The 16,226-nt window shown below is 41.7% G+C and overlaps 1 long non-coding RNA gene across 2 annotated transcripts in view; it reads right to left on the bottom strand.

The window, feature by feature from the left end:
• Window positions 1-1,185: 1,185 nt before the first annotated feature.
• LOC138747794 (uncharacterized) overlaps window positions 1,186-16,226 on the bottom strand; it is a 72,772-nt gene continuing 57,731 nt past the window's right edge. For both annotated transcript variants that reach the window (XR_011347658.1, XR_011347659.1), the window contains one exon: window positions 1,186-1,466. This is a non-coding gene — a long non-coding RNA (uncharacterized lncRNA). The remainder of the gene's footprint in view (window positions 1,467-16,226) is intronic.

Below are 16,226 nucleotides of genomic sequence, written 5' to 3'. Positions count from 1 at the left end.
ACGTGGCTAAGGAAAATATTGCTGGAATTTCTGCAAGAAAAAAAGTCATCTTGTTAATCCACTGCTACTTATCAGGAATGAAACTCCTGTTGAAATAAACAAGCCTCTAAGATATCACACACTCCAAAGTTATTACAGTATTCAGTTTCTCCCTTCCTGCAAGACTCTGTACATGATACCTCTATCAAAAGGACTGGCGGTTTTCCAGATTTAGGTCCATGCTGATCCTAATCTAACCATTGAGAAGCATTTTGGGGGCACTTCAGGTTGGTTATTCCGTTAATGCACATCCCTTACACTGTCAAATTATGAGCCAGTGTTTAATGGTGCCCTTTGGAACAATCTGTTGTCAGAGTAAAACAGAGTAGAACACTGGTTTGTTGCCACATATAGAGTATATGGGTAGAGAATGGGCGAAATCTTTAGCTTATCCAGTGAGAGGGTGGTAGATATTTAGTTAAGGTTGTGGTTGATGTGGGGAAGTCAGGGGAATGGACTTAAGGCAGAAAACCAACTCAGAATGGAGACTCAAAGTATGCCTCTATTTTCAGGCAGCATTTGTGAAGAGAGAAACAGAATTAGCATCTCAAACAATTCAAAAAACTTTTTTCATTCAAATTGTAATTCAAATACCAAGGCTCCTTGACTTACAATTGGGGTGCGTTCTGATAAACCCATCTGAAGTGGAAAAATCAATACTGCACCTACCGAGCATCATAGCCTAGCCTAGTCTAACTAAAACGTGCTCAGAAAACTGACCATAACCAAGAGTTGGGCAAATGTATCTAAAACACAACAGTCACACCATCACCACCATGTGGCGAATTGTGAAACTACAGTACCAAATGATTACGAACAGGTATTTTCGTTACAATGCGTTTGGCTATCGTACCATCGTAACTTCAAAAACATTGCAAGTGGAACCATTGTAAGTAGAGGAGTATTTGTACCGTAAAATTAATGTTTTTCGGAATTCAAGCAACTGGTAGCCTCAAGCAACCGGCAAAACAATAACAGGAAATAAATAGGTAAAAACTACTAAAGTTTAAAATTGATGGGCCTCGCCGTTAGTTCGCATATCACACAGCCTGCAATCTCATGCAACTGGAAAAATCACTCACAAGTTCAAAATTGCTATAAATTACAGGTAAAAAATAAATAAATGAGTGCAAAAGAAGACACAAGTGAGGTGGTGCCTGTGGTTTATTATCCATTCAGAAATATGGTGGCAGAGGGGGTGGGGTGGGAGGGAAGCTCTTTTTGTACCATTAGGTGTTTGTCTTCAGGCTCTTGTATCCCCTTCCTGATGGTAGCAGTGTGTAGAGGGTATAGCCTGGGTGGTGAGGGTCATTGAGGATTGAGGCTGCATTCTTGAATCACCACTTCTTGTAGATGCCCTTAGTGGAGTGAAGACGGGTGCACATGATAGCACTGGCCGAGTCCACAACTCTCTCATAATGAGATACCTGGATTGTTACGGCAATAGAAATTGTTGGGTTAGTGGATACAATTAAAGAATTCAAACATGATGCAAAATGCAGTTAGCCCAGTAGATTAGGTTTTACTAAATGGAAAGAAAAACTGATCCAGTGACACAGATGAATAACTTTTTGCAGAAACAACAAGTTCAGGTACAGAGAGTGAAGTGAGCGACTCAAATTCACATGAAATTCAAAGAGAGAAATGGAGAATTAAAGTGGCATCCCTACCACATCCCATGCCATTCCTCTAAAGCAGGGGTGTCAAACTCAAATTCACAGAGGGCCTAAATTAAAAACTTGGACTAAGTCGTGGGCCAAACTAAATATTTATTGAAAATATACAACAACATCTGCATGTTTTCTCTTCTTTCAACATATGTAATGTTAAACTTTTTCTTATTAAAATAAATGTTTAATAATAGTTTTGGTTAATCTCTTTCCAGAAGAAGCATTAACAAATGAGAAATAAAATATTCAATAAATAATATTTCTCTATAGCCTTTAAGCTCCTTTTAAATGTATTTTTTTTCACAAGCCAACAAGTCAAAAAAATAACAACTTGCTTCAATGAAAATCCAATCTTTCAACTATGAACAGTCCAAAGTTAACCAAAGAAAATATTAATCCAAGCTTAGCTGTGATTTACTCTGATGCACCTGGGTCTAAACCAGATACTTGGCATCTCTTCTTAGATGCAAGTTCATCAAACTCTGGGGTCAGAGTCTGCCTCCCACCTGTCTTGAAAGGTCCTGTTTTGTCTTTCGTTTGGCCATTTTTCGTAAGGGGTTTATTACGTGTGAGTTGGGCGACAGGTCGCAGATGCTAATGCAAGTAAAGAGAGGAGGTGGGGGTGATTAGCGGGCTGACGCCAATGCATTTGCAAAGCATTCTGGGATTTGTCATTTTAGCTGTGCATGCGCTATACTGGCGCGGCGGCCAGCGGGCCAGCTAATACATATTTGTTATGATCTTGCGGGCCAAATATAATTATATCACGGGCCAAATTTGGCCCGCGGGCCTGAGTTTGACATGTGTGCTCTAAAGCGTAACACTAATCGTCTCTTGATCCAACTTCATCCATATTTACTGTGAAATAGGACATGGAAACTAGAGAATTCAGGGAAGAGAATAGTAATGTGTTGAAACATATCCACATTACAAAAGAGGTCATAGTGGTTTTAAACAGCATGAAGGTGGATAAATGGCTGCACCTAAAAGTGCCCAGAGGAGATCAGGTCCACGACCAGAAACTGCCAGGTCTGTGCAGAGTGCAAACCATACTCCTATTGACCACTTCTATCTACCCACCCCTTTGAACACCTGAGCACTGATTTCAAGGGTCCTCTCTCCTCCTCTGACCCCAATGTGTACTTCCTTAACGTCATTGACGAATTCTCATGTTTCCCATTTGCCATCCCCTTCCCAGATGCCAGTCATCAAGGCCCTGTGCAATCTCTTCGCCCTGTTCGGGTATCCCTGTTATATCCATAGTGACCCAATGTCCTCTTTTATGAGTGACGAGCTGCATCAGTACCTGCTGGCCAGAGGCATCTCCACGAGCAGGACCACCAACTACAACCCCTGGGGGAACGGGCAGGTGTAAAGGGAGAACGCTATCATCTGGAAAGCCATCCAACTAGCCACGAGGTCTAGAGATCTTCCAGTCTCTCACTGACAAAAGGTCCTCCCCAATGCATTCCACTTAATCAGATCACTCCTATGTACTGCCACATGAAAGGATTTTTTCATTCCCTAGGAAGTCCACTTCAGGAACCACGCTGCCATCCTGGCTGACGTCCACAGGGCCAATCCTACTCCTGAAACACGTGAGGAGCCACAAGTCTGACCTATTGGTCGAAAGGGTCCATCTCTTCCATGCCAACCCCTGTTTTGCCTCTGTGGCATACCTGGCACCCTCAGGAGTTCCTGAGACCATTTCCGACCTGCACCCCTTTCACTTACCGCTACCCAGGATGCACCAAGGCCATGGCATGTTACCCTAGCCCCAGTAGATGACATGTCAAATCCGTCACCGTGCATCCACCAAGCCGACGCCGACGGCAACATACAGGACGTTCAGGATTCAACAACTGCACTGCAGCTGGTACTACAATGGTTACAGTGTCAGACCAGACCACCAAAAAGGCTTAATTTGTAAGAACATTTGTTCTTTGTCAGGGGCCTCATCCACGACCATGAGTGACCCGACCAGGAGCATAGCATGGATGTGCCTCCAGTCTGTTGTCTATAAAAGCCTATCAGTTTCTCTATAACTTCTAGTCTTTGAAGTAAATGATGGTGCACCAATGGCAGACTAAAGCAAGTTCCACTGTATTTATTACATGACAATAAAAGAATCTTGATTCTTGAATAAGCTGCCAGAGGAAGGGAAAGAGATAGATACAATTACAATATTTGTACAGATTATGTGGATAGGAAAGGTTTAGAAGGATGTGGCCCAAATCCAGGCAAGTGAATCTAGCTCAGGTAGGCAGGTTGGGTGCCACAGAAAGGTTAGGCGGAAGATCTTAATTCTTTGCTCTAACTCTTTGGCTCTTTGACCTGAAACATTAATTTTGGGTTTCTTCCCACAGACATTGCCTGCCCTCTTGAGTATTTTGAGTCTTTTGGGTTTTTTTTCTACTTCCAGCTTTGATATTTGTTTCCAAATGCCATTTCTTGTGTTTCTTTCTTCTCAGATAGTAGAACTTGAATCTGTGACAAACTTGCTAAATGATCTGATGACATTGGCGAGCTATTTTAAATTTTCTTTTCTGTGGATTGCTACCTTGTCGTGGTGGAGAAGCTTGTGTAGTCCTGATATCTCGAGAGCGATGCCACCTGGAGCTATGCTCCTGGTCGGGTCACTCATGGTCGTGGATGAGGCCCCTGACAAAGAACAATCCAACCAAGTCCTCAACCGCTGCAACAGGCCGACAAAGTTACTCTGAACTCCATGGCTGTGAAGGCGGATGAAGGCTGCAACAAATCCATCAGCTCTAATCGTCATGGGTTCCATCCCATTGGAACTAGTTGGTCGATTTGTGAAATGTCGTGTGCTTCTTGGAGTGCAACATCATGTGCACACTCAACAAATACTTCGCTCGGTGGGATCAACGGAACAAAGACCATCGTCCTTGATCTCGAGGACAACGACAAATTTAAATTTTAATCATCTCCATAGGACGCTGCTAATGTAATATCCTAATTATATTCAATGCAAGAATTCATACGTTCTTGCACAGTAGGATTCTCCTAATAGAAGGAAAGATATACCACACTTTCACAACAACGGGGAGGTTATGTTGTTGACAAATGGATGTAGATTTGTAAATTTCACTGATTAAGAAAAGCGGTTTGAGTCTGTGATTTAAAATGTAATAATCTTTTCTACTGGAAAAATATTAAAACCATTTCCAAAATGCCAAGACATTTAAGATGCTGGTCTGTTGACCTTTGTTCAATTACGTATAAAGTTCAGTCTTAGGTTAACATCCCCTCATGACTTAAACTCCAGCAGTTTTCAAAGTGAAAATATCATTTTGGGGTCAAATTCCAAGATTGTGAGTGAATTCCAACACAGGCAACAGTCCAATCAGAAACCAAGGACATCTGTCTACATGGAAATTAAATTAAATTGCCCAAGAGGAAGAGGAAGAGGACAATTTCAGCCTGAAATATTGATGCAATCAAAGCAATTTCTAAGGCTATAATAACATTTTGATTATGCCATTGTTGACATTTCATGGAACAGTTGATCTGGCACTGAGTTTAAGAAAGTTTTGACTCCAAGCTATTTCCTTGCTCAACACAGCTTGTTGAGAAATTCACCTACTCTTCTTTGTTTCATTAGACCCTCACCACAACAACTCAAATGAAGTCTCCACCTATTCAGATGAAATATTAGACGTCAAATTTAAAATAAACACACAGAGTAGGGACAGGAATTATTCCCAACCCAGTCTAAGGAATTGTCCAATAAACTATATTAGCAGGAATGGTTTTGCAACTCAAAAGAATAAAGTTTTCAATTCAAGCTAACCCGTGGGCTGCGATGATGTTGTGTTTATGGTCCAGGACTTAGTGAGATTCCATCTTCAGGATTTGAATTTAGTTTATTGCAGTAATTAGAGCAAAACATGGGTCCCTGTCATGGCAGATGACCAGCCAGGCAAGCCTTGCCCATTCTAGCTGTTGGTGACTCCGACATCAAAGTGGTTAATTCTTAATGTTAATCATGAAGAGTAAATTAGGGACTGAGCTGATGAAATAGCCTCAAGGAAATTGTTTTCAGAGGATCGTGTCTCTTGTGATTTCACGAAGCCCTTGACTCTGACAGTGAGAAGGACAAAGCAACTGATGCAGGGAATATCAATTCATCCATTTTTCTTTTCAACTCACACGTTTTTCTTCATTTTAAAATTCTTTTGCACATTCCTGAAACTCTAACTAATCGCAAATTTTGTTTTGTTATTCATTTTTTTTTGGGCTCTGATCATGCCTGCATTTATTTACCATCCTTAACGGTTCTGAACGTGATGAGCTGCTTTATTTAATCACTGCAATCCTTCTGATGAGTGGATGCTCCAGGATCTAAGCTCAGCCTTGATGAAGGACTAATTATATATTTCCAGGTCAGGATGGTGTTCTGCTTGGAGAAAAGGGATGTGCAGGTGGGGGGTGACCAAAACCTGCAGCCCTGGTCTATCTATGTAGAGGCTTATACAGGGCTGATAGAATAGATTAGGTGAGTCATTGCAATGTATTTTAAAGATGGAATACATCGTAGTCTGTGTGTGCCAGTGAATTACAGGTTAGGATGATGGATGGGGTGTGTAATGCGCGTTGAAAGAACCAAAGACTTGTTGATCCAAACCGAGGCTTATATTAACTAAAAGACTGGAGCATATCACAAGTAGGTCAACCAGTCCAGAATGACCTGGTCTGGCTAGAAGCAGACCTGCCAGTAGGTGTGGCTACACTCTCAGCCAATCACAGTCATCCTACACTACCATCTGTACATATGTACATATACACATTGGTGATAGAATCTGTACTATCACAGGGTGCAAGTCAAGTTTTGACTAGTATCTGAGGTACATTCATCCAGATTTTTGAAAGGACTGCTATTTTGACCTGAATTTGCAGGTGGACTAAGGTATTGGGATTTTTAAACAATTCTATTATGACTATCTTTCTCATTGTGAAAGAATCTATCGATCTGTTTCGCGGCTGTGCCCATGAAGAAATACCATTCAATGTGGCAAATCTGCTCCAAAAATAAATGAATTCCCTCAACGGTTTGCTTATGTAAGACTCACGTAAGATTTTGGATGATTTGATCAAAACCACCTACCAGATATTTACATTTCTCAACATACCCCAATGAAGACAGAAGAAAGCCATGTAATTGTGCCCTGCATTCTATTGGGATAAAATAATGGTTTAGATAGTCCTTTTGTGCAGTTTCCCTTCATTTAATGAAGGAAAGAAATGTCACAATGAGTGTCACGGTTAGTGTAGTGAGTAGCGCAATGCTGTAACATTGAGAGCGACCAGGACTCAGATCCTGCGCTGTCTGTAAGGAGTTAATATGTTCTCCCCGTGTCTGTGTGCATTTCGTCCGGCTTCCTCCCACACTTCAAAACGTATCGAGTAAGTCCATTGGCCTCATGGACTGACTGACATGCACTATAACCAGATTTACTGAGTTAGTTATCTAATCATGGAAGATGTAGAATCATGGAATCCTCAAAGACCCCCACCAGCCTCTTCACTCTGCTACCACTGGCCTAAAGACCGAGCACTCAACGGACATGGACAGCTTCTTCCCCTCCGTCATCAGAGTCCTGGATAATCAATGAACCCAAGACATTGCCTTACATTACATGTTGTGATAGTACAGATCTATAACCAATGTATATAGTGTATATAGTTACAGTATCTAGACTGTGCTTACAGCAATTGGCTGAGAGCTAAGCCACGCCTACTGTCTGGGCCTTAAAGCGTTGTGTCCCTAGCCAGGTCGGATCATTCCGGACTGGTCGGCCACCTGTGAAGAGCTCCTGTCTTTTGCTAATAAAAGCCAGGTCGGATCATTCCGGACTGGTCGGCCACCTGTGAAGAGCTCCTGTCTTTTGCTAATAAAAGCCAGGTCGGATCATTCCGGACTGGTCGGCCACCTGTGAAAAGCTCCTGTCTTTTGCTAATAAAAGCCAGGTCGGATCATTCCGGACTGGTCGGCCACCTGTGAAGAGCTCCTGTCTTTTGCTAATAAAAGCCAGGTCGGATCATTCCGGACTGGTCGGCCACCTGTGACGAGCTCCTGTCTTTTGCTAATAAAAGCCTTGGTTTGGATCAACAAGTCTTTGGTTCTTTCGACGAGCTCTACGCATGCACAACTATTTTTTTATCTTTTTTTATTTACAGTAATGTTGTAAGATGGTTATAATATGTATATTTGCACAATGATACGGCCACAGGACACCGAATTTCTTGACTTGTTCATGACAATAAATTCTGATTTTGCGTCATAGTAATCAGGAACAGAATTAGGTTATACAAGCCTTCAAACCTGCACCACCATTCAATACGATCATGGCTGATCATGTGATGTCAGTACCCTCTTCCTGCTTTCTCGTCACGTTCCTTGCTCCCCTTTTGAGTACACAACTTTCTGTGATAGGGAGTTCTACAAATTCACATCTCTCTGAGTGAAGAAGTTTCCTCTCATCTCAGTCTGAAATGTCGTACCCCTTATCTTTAGACTGTGGCCTACCGTTCTGGACTTTCCCAATATCTGGAACATTCTTCCTTCATCTAGCCTGTCAAGTCCTGTCAGAATTGTATATGTCTCAATGGGATTCCCATTCATTCCTCTGAATTCCAATGAGTATTAAGATTGACTTCCTATCCTAGTCCTGCCGTCCCATTAATCAGTTTGGTGAACCTTTGCCATATTCCATCCACAGTATGAATGTCCTTCCTCAGATTAGGAGACCAAGATATCAAATCTCCACTTGGTTTTATTTATCCTGAATGCCATATTTGTGCACATTCCATCAAGAAAGTCATTCCAAGAAGAGTCACCTTGGGATTTTTTTGATTTACTGAGCATAATTACCATTTCCTGTAACAACCTTCTTTGCGATGGGTATCTGGATTGACAGCCCTTCACTGCACTGAGGGGTCTAATTAATTATGTTCCCAACATATGGATTCCATCATTTAAAATGCCCATCACATGGAATAGTCTGGCAATGCATTAGAAGTGGCCATTCAGAGAAGTCATTTGTCCAATAGGAAATCGTCTTGAACAGCATCGGAAGAAAAGACTTCCCAAGATATTTTCCACATGATGAAGTGACCTTTTAGTGATCAGACTAGATTGCCAGCCAGATTTCTAAGATTATGCTAAATTCAAATATTGCTTTGGGTTAAATGAAAGCCATCAAGTTGTTGATAAGGTTGAAATTATTTTAAAATCACCTTCAGAAGAAAGGGCCTGGGACCCTTGATATGGTTCCATCATATCATTGGGAAGGGGGGGGGGTGGGGGGAAGCTAGAGCCCCTCTAGGGGCCACAGCACATTTAAGTAAAAGCCTTGTTCACTTTTCACCTCGCATAATTCATTTTTTTATGTAGTCAGTAAGAGAGAAGTATGGAAGAAACCAAAACTTGACCACTTCACAGGGAAGGGGTGTGGGGGCTATAAACTTTGTGCAGGAGGGGCCGTAGTTGAAAAAGGGTTGAGAATAGCTGGAATATATCTTTTGGAGTTGATTTTTCTGTGTGCATGAGCCCTTCAATTGTAACAGTATCTTCATTTCAGTTACGTTTTTCATATATACATAAAGCAATATTTTCCCATCGTCAATTTTCACACTTACTTTCTGGAGTGGCTGTGTACGGATGTTGTCGTGTGTTCAGACCAAGTGCCTTACGTGCAGTACTTAGGATGGTCGTGGGTCGACGTCGCCCATTACCTCGTGTTCATTAGCCCCTTGTTGCAGACTGCCAGCGGTTCAGTTTAGATGGCAGGGATTCCGCCATAACATCTGGGGGGGGCCGCAGGTAAAATTTTGGAATGGAAGTGAGTCACTCGTTTCCATTCTGATCTTTTTTTACACAGAATTTGGGGATAACTTCCCGGAAAGTAGTGGCTATGTATAAAACATTAAAGTGTGCCTGTTAACCTTTTGGTTGCCAGGAGGACCCTGAGTTTCAACATCATACACGTTTTGAGTTTCTGCAAGCCAACCAAAGTTGAAAGTATTGCACAAATTCAACGAATCAGCGAAGTTCAGTGCCTGCTGCATTGGCACATGATGGCAATGTTGTCCTTCAGTGCCCATTTCCTGGTACTGGATGATTATTCTCCGTGTCCCTCGGTGTGTACAACTGGGAAGAGTGCCTGGCAGAGATAGTGATACCATATGAAATTACTGTGAGATACTGTGAGAAACAGAACATTCCTCATATGTGGAGAAGTATTGTGATACATCTGCACCTTCACAAGCTTATTATATAGACGTCAAGACTGCATTGCTGCGTATTGTACTCTGCAGCAGACTTGCAACAAGCATAAAGCAAGAAAGGAATAAAGCAAGTGATCCATATGTGTCTGTGACACACCTGCTACAAATGTGATTTTTCCAATCTTGGGGCAAGAGCTGGAATAGATCAGGGAAAGATGAAGATCAATGCAATGGCTAACGAGAGCCCTTACAACTGGCGAGATCGTTGTCACTTTCAGAGATTAGAGGAGTTTTAGTAGAAAGACTGCAAGGTGCTGTGGTGGATGTGACCAAAAGAAAAGATGAGCTCTAGTACAAAACATTTTGCTCGAACAACTGTGGGGAAGTACTGTAACTGCAAGGGACCACAGTCATGGCAATGGTGCAATGTAGCAAATTGGGGGATTAATGCAGCAATGGACACTAATGCAATGTTGTGGCAATCCCTCGAGGTCATGGATGATGATCTTCATTCCGTTCCACAGAATGAAGATGCCTGTGCGTGTATTTGTTGAACGTGTACTTGATGTTGCACTCCAAGAAGCACACGATGCTTCACAAATCAACCAACTAATTCGAATGACATGGAAATGACGACAATTGGAGCTGATTTCCACCTTCACAGCCGTTGAGGACTTGGTTGGATTGTTCTTTGTCAGGGACCTCACCCACGACCTTACTGCCATGGGTGACCCTACTAGGGGTATAGCTCCAGATGGCATCACTCTCGAGATCTCAGGACCACACAAGCTTCTCCATCATGACAAGGTGACAATCGACAGAGAAAAATGCAGAGTGAAACACGAAAGTCTGCAGATACTGCGACTGTAGTAAAAACACACCGAAATGCTGGAAGAACTGTGGCTGAGTTTCTCCAGCATTTCAATGTATTTTTACTACAATGTATATATGAATATGATATGAAGGACATGAGAAGAATGCACAGTTTTCCTTTGTACGCAGAATTTAAAAAAGAAACAGAGAACATTTTCCAAAATCATTGAAATGTCTGCAGTGAAACTAATGTGGAAAGCTGAGATTTGATGAGTGTTGTTGACTCCATTGTTCCAGAACTCATCATTACATGTATTGAAATTAATGCAGAAGTCAAGAACATTTCTGATGATCCTCAGTAGAAATTTATAGTTCACACTTTTTGTCAGATCGCTCTGGTAGAAGTGAGTATTTGTAACTCCTGCATCTGTCAACATCCGTTAGCATCCAAGGACATCCATTAACATAATGAATGAATAAATTTCACTGTTGTCGTGTTCCAATTTAGGAAGGTAATGTCAAGATATTTCCTTGCAATAGAACCAGACTGCTAATGGTTCTGGACGTATTTTTATTGCAAAACATAGCATCTTGGTGGCTGCGAAACCTTTTTGCCCTCCAACAATTCCTTTCATTGTGGCAAGTTAAGGAGGGGGGGGGCGGAGTCAGATGTGCAGTGCATACAGTACACCCCACAAGTCATAAATAAAAGCTTACACAACAGTATACATTAGCATGGGTGTATGATGTACAATATTAGTCTATTTAAATTTTAACAGGCCATTACAGCCCACGAATCCATGACGCCCAATTTACACCCCATTGACCTACAACCCCCGGTACTTTTTTGAAGGATGGGAGAAAAACCAGAGCCCCTGGTGAAAACCCACACAGACACAGGGAGAACGTACAAACTCCTTGCAGAGAGAGTGGGGCTCGAAACCCAGTCCTGACCCCAGTCGCTGGCACTGCTATGCCAACCGGAAGGATATTGGAAGAAATTCAGAAGTTTTCTAATTTGGAATTTCGAATTGGCAACTTTTACCATGAGGAAAGGTTGGAAAAGAAAGGCTTGTATCTGCTGGCATTTAGAAGAGTGAGGAAGAGTTGACTGAACCCTACTACGCCCTGTGGATGTGAAAAGATGTCTTCTGTTGGGCGAGAATCTAGAACCAAGAGCCATTGTTTAAGACTATGGGTTACCCTTTTAAGATACAAATAGGACTTTTTATCCCTCTTCATATGATGTTCATATCTTTATTTATCTCTTTAAAATTCAGTCCACTTCTGAGCCTGTTCATGACTATGGCAATAAAGAAAACAACCAGCACTGAGTTTTTCTATTTATTTGCACATATCCAACATCAAAGTGTACACCATATGACCCATATTCTTTGTGTTCAATGTTCCTCTGAAGCAGCAATTCTCAATTGCAGCCATACGCCCCCAGCCACCCACACCCTGGGCCACAGCACATTGAAGTGGGGCTATGAACTGAAATCATAAAATATTTTTCAGATGTTTTTTTATGTAATATGGAAGAAACCAACTGTAGTGCACTACAAAGACTAGGCTGAGAGAACGATAGGCTTTAATGTACAGAAGAATCTTGCTGGCCTGGATCCAGGTTTAGGAATGGTGGGAAGGGAGGGGTGGCCCAGGACCATGGGGGAGGAGTCATAGGGTATGAGTCATCAGTGGGCGGGCCAGCTCCATATATACAGTAGTCAATCATAACCATATACAATGGAGGAAACGTATCACCACACCAACTAAACAACTGGTTCTCAGGGAAAGGTGCTCATTAACTTGAGCAAAGTCCTCTGGCAGCCATAGCCAAAGGAAGGTTGAGAATGGTTCCTTTAAAGTCCCTGAGATCTTTCCAAAACCAGTTTAACACCCTAATCCTTGTCTAGAAGATACTTTTTGCAATGATACCATATTAGTTTTAAACAGAGACATGACGACTTTGGTAAATTTAATTTTACTACATTCAGGTAAATATCATTCATGTGGCTAGCTTCCCTTTTGGAAAGCCTGACTGTTCCTGTTTCTACTGCCTATCAAGGTGGTGAGTTCCAAATCATTAAAGATTTCTGTAAGAAATAAGTTTCCTCACATCCCCCTTAATACTACTGCCCCAGTTTTGATGTGTCCCTTGAATCATTCACCATTTGGAACACTACTTACCCTATGGGCAGCACGGTTAGTCTAGCAGTCAGCAACATGCTATTACAGTGCCAGTGACCTTTGTTCGAATCTGGCACTGTCCATAAGGAGTTTGTAGGTTCTCCCTGTGTCTGCATGGGTTTCCTCTGTGAGCTCTGGTTTCCTCCCACCCTTCAAAAATGTTCAGGGGTTTGTTGGGGGTCCCAGGTCAATTGGTGCATTTGGGGGGCAAGGGGTCGTGGGCTAGAAGGGCCTATAACTGTGCTGTATATCAGTGGTTCTCAATCTTTTTCTTTCCACTCACATCTTCTTCTTTGGCTTGGCTTCACGGACGAAGATTTATGGAGGGGTATGTCACTCACGTACCACGTTAAGTAATCGCTATGCCATCGGTGCTCTGTGATTAGTAAGAGATTGGTGGTTAATCTCTTGATTAACTGTAAGAGTGGGAAGGGAAGGATGAGAATCACTGCTCAAGACCCAATTGTTACTGAAATATTTTGCTTGAGAAAAATTGTCATTGGCCCATTTCCTTTGGAGCCATGAAACTGTGCACATAACGAGTCAATTAGTTATGATTAAAAAGTTTCTATCCACCAACATACCACCTTAAGCAATCCCTTACTAATCACAGAGCACCTATAGCATTGGGATTGCTTAAAGTGGTATGTGAGTGGAAAGAAAAAGGTTGAGAACCACTGCTGTACATCTAAATTTTAAAATTTAAACCAGTCATGACCTTGTACACATCTGCTAAAACGCCTCTCAACTTTCTTTCCTCCGAAGTTAACTACCCCAGTTTCATCTGAAATCTTTCATCCTCAGAACTATGGTTGTAATTATTTTTTCTGAACCCACTCTTTGATCTTCACATCCTGCCTGAAGTTTGCTGTTGGACCTTTACAAATTTTATTTCAGGGAATAGAAACATAGAAAAATAGGTGCAGGAGTAGGCCATTTGGCCCTTCAAGCCTACACCGCCATTCAATTTGATCATGGCTGATCAGTACCCGGTTCCTGCCTTCTTCCCATACCCCCTGCTCCACTTAGCCACAAGGGCCAAATCTAACCTACTCTTAAATATTGACAAGGAACCGGCCTCAACTACTTCCTGTGAAAAAGAATTCCACAGATTCACCACCCTCTGAGAGAAGAAATTTTTCCTCATCTCAGTCCTAAAAAACTTCCCCCTTATCCTTAAACCGTAACCCCTGGTTCTAGTTTTTCCCAGCATCGGAAACAACCTTCCTGCGTCTAGTCTGTCTAAATCCTTAAAAATTTGATATGTTTCTATAAGATCCCCCTCAATCTTCTAAATTCCAGAGAATACAAGTCTAGTCTATCCAACCTATCTTCATATGCAAGTCCTTCCATCCCTAGTGAACCTTCTCTGCACCCCCTTCATGTTGTGGATGCCCTTCCTCCGATAAGGAGATCAAAATTGCACGCAGTACTCCAGGTGTGGTCTCGCCAAAACCCCATACAGCTGTAGCAGGATCTCTGTACTCCTGTACTCAAATCCTCTCGCTATGAACTCAAATCATCTTGCTATGACATAGTCAAGTTGTTTAAAACTGAAACAATCAGAAAAAAAAATCATTTTAATGTTTGCTATGGCTGTATAAAAGGTTTTATGAATCTGGACAGAAATAATTGTAAGGGATGTTGCTAAGGCAGTACAAATACTACCACTTAGTGGATAGATTGAACAGTGCAACTGTGTCATGTAAATTCAAGTTTCCATGCTTTGGTCGGTATGTACACTTTAAAGGTCAATTTCACCCTAATTATAATTTCAGATAAGGAGAAAGGTCAGTAACCACAATGTTGATGTCTGAATGAGTAATTCCTTTGGTGTTGGATACTTTAGATACAGTTAGGCTTTGTTATGATAAACTTGTAGCCAATTAATTTTTCCATCAGGGACAGTACTTATCAGATTGCAGTGATAATTATATGCACTTTGTTACAAATGGTCGGTAATTCTTTGCTAATAAGAAAAACACAATTTTCCAATTGGCATAAAACTGCCTACAGATTCAATTGCACAGAACATGTTCATAATTGTGCCACCCTGTTGAATTGAAGTGTAAAATCCACAGCAGCACAGAATCCACCTTTCACAGAATAAATAGCACAAGGTCATTTTGTGTTGTGTGTTTCTGTGCAGGTGTCATGCTTTACATAAAAAGAGCAGTGAGAATAACTTCACAATATTTGTTTGATGTCGCTGCTCCAGCAATGCAGGAAGATCATGCAAATAGAACTGGTCTTCACCAGTAAAGCAGGGTGTTTCAAAAATGAAGGTCCATAAATGCCTTACCTGCACCATTATTATAGTCCACTATAAAATAGACCAATGGATTTAGCTTCATTGCAAAAGAAACAGACATTTAGCAATGGGGAAAGTTTGGTAGCTTTGGCTACCTACCAAAGGCTTTCAAAACTGCCCAGTGTTTGCTACAGTTGAGAACCACTGTTTAAGGGCTGTAGCTATGGTGGGACATTCGAAGCAAGTTCACCTTTTGCACGGATCTCTTCAACTTACTTATGGTTGACATGAAGAGCTGTGATGTAGGCTCATAGACCACATGCAGCTTCATGCACACAAGGAGTGCATGAAACTCAGTCGAGTGTGAAGTTGGTGCAGAGTTCCCCAGGCTATGATCTTAATGTGTGCTTTCACTTCATTTGCAATTTCTAGCTTGTACATTTTTTTTTAAAAGAGTAACTAGGTCTGCTTTTCACGCATGTCATCTTAACTGTTGTTTAGCTGAAAGATTTTCTTTAAAAATATACTTGCGGCACATCACAGTGCCCACTACCTTTTGGAGGATTTTATGCTCAGGGGGATTTGGTGTTCCCATACCAGACCACGATGCAGCACACTTGCCACCACACCGCTGTAGAAATTTGCCAGTGTCTCCCATGTCATACCAAACCTCCGCAAATTCCTGAGGAAGTAGAGGCGCTGACGTGCTTTCTTCACAATGCCATCAGTGTGTTGGGTCCAGGAAAGATCCTATGAGATAGTGACTCCCAAGAACCTAAATGTGCTCATTCTCTCCACCTCTGATCCTCCAATGTTCACTGGATTGCATACCTCTGGGTTTCCCTTCATGAAGCTAATTCCTTAGTTTTGGTGACTTTGAATGAAAGATTGTGGTTGGTGTATCATTCAGCCAAGTTTTCAATCACCCTACTGTACGCTGATTCATCCCCTTCCTTTATACAACCCATTACTGTGGTATCATCAGCTAATTTGTAGATGGTGTTATTGTTATA

This window comes from Narcine bancroftii, chromosome 12 (genome assembly GCF_036971445.1).
Source record: "Narcine bancroftii isolate sNarBan1 chromosome 12, sNarBan1.hap1, whole genome shotgun sequence".
In the NCBI taxonomy this organism is placed as follows: Eukaryota; Metazoa; Chordata; class Chondrichthyes; order Torpediniformes; family Narcinidae; genus Narcine; species Narcine bancroftii.
The sequence above is the reverse complement of the archived record's forward strand: the minus strand, read 5'-3'. Positions and strand labels throughout refer to the sequence as shown.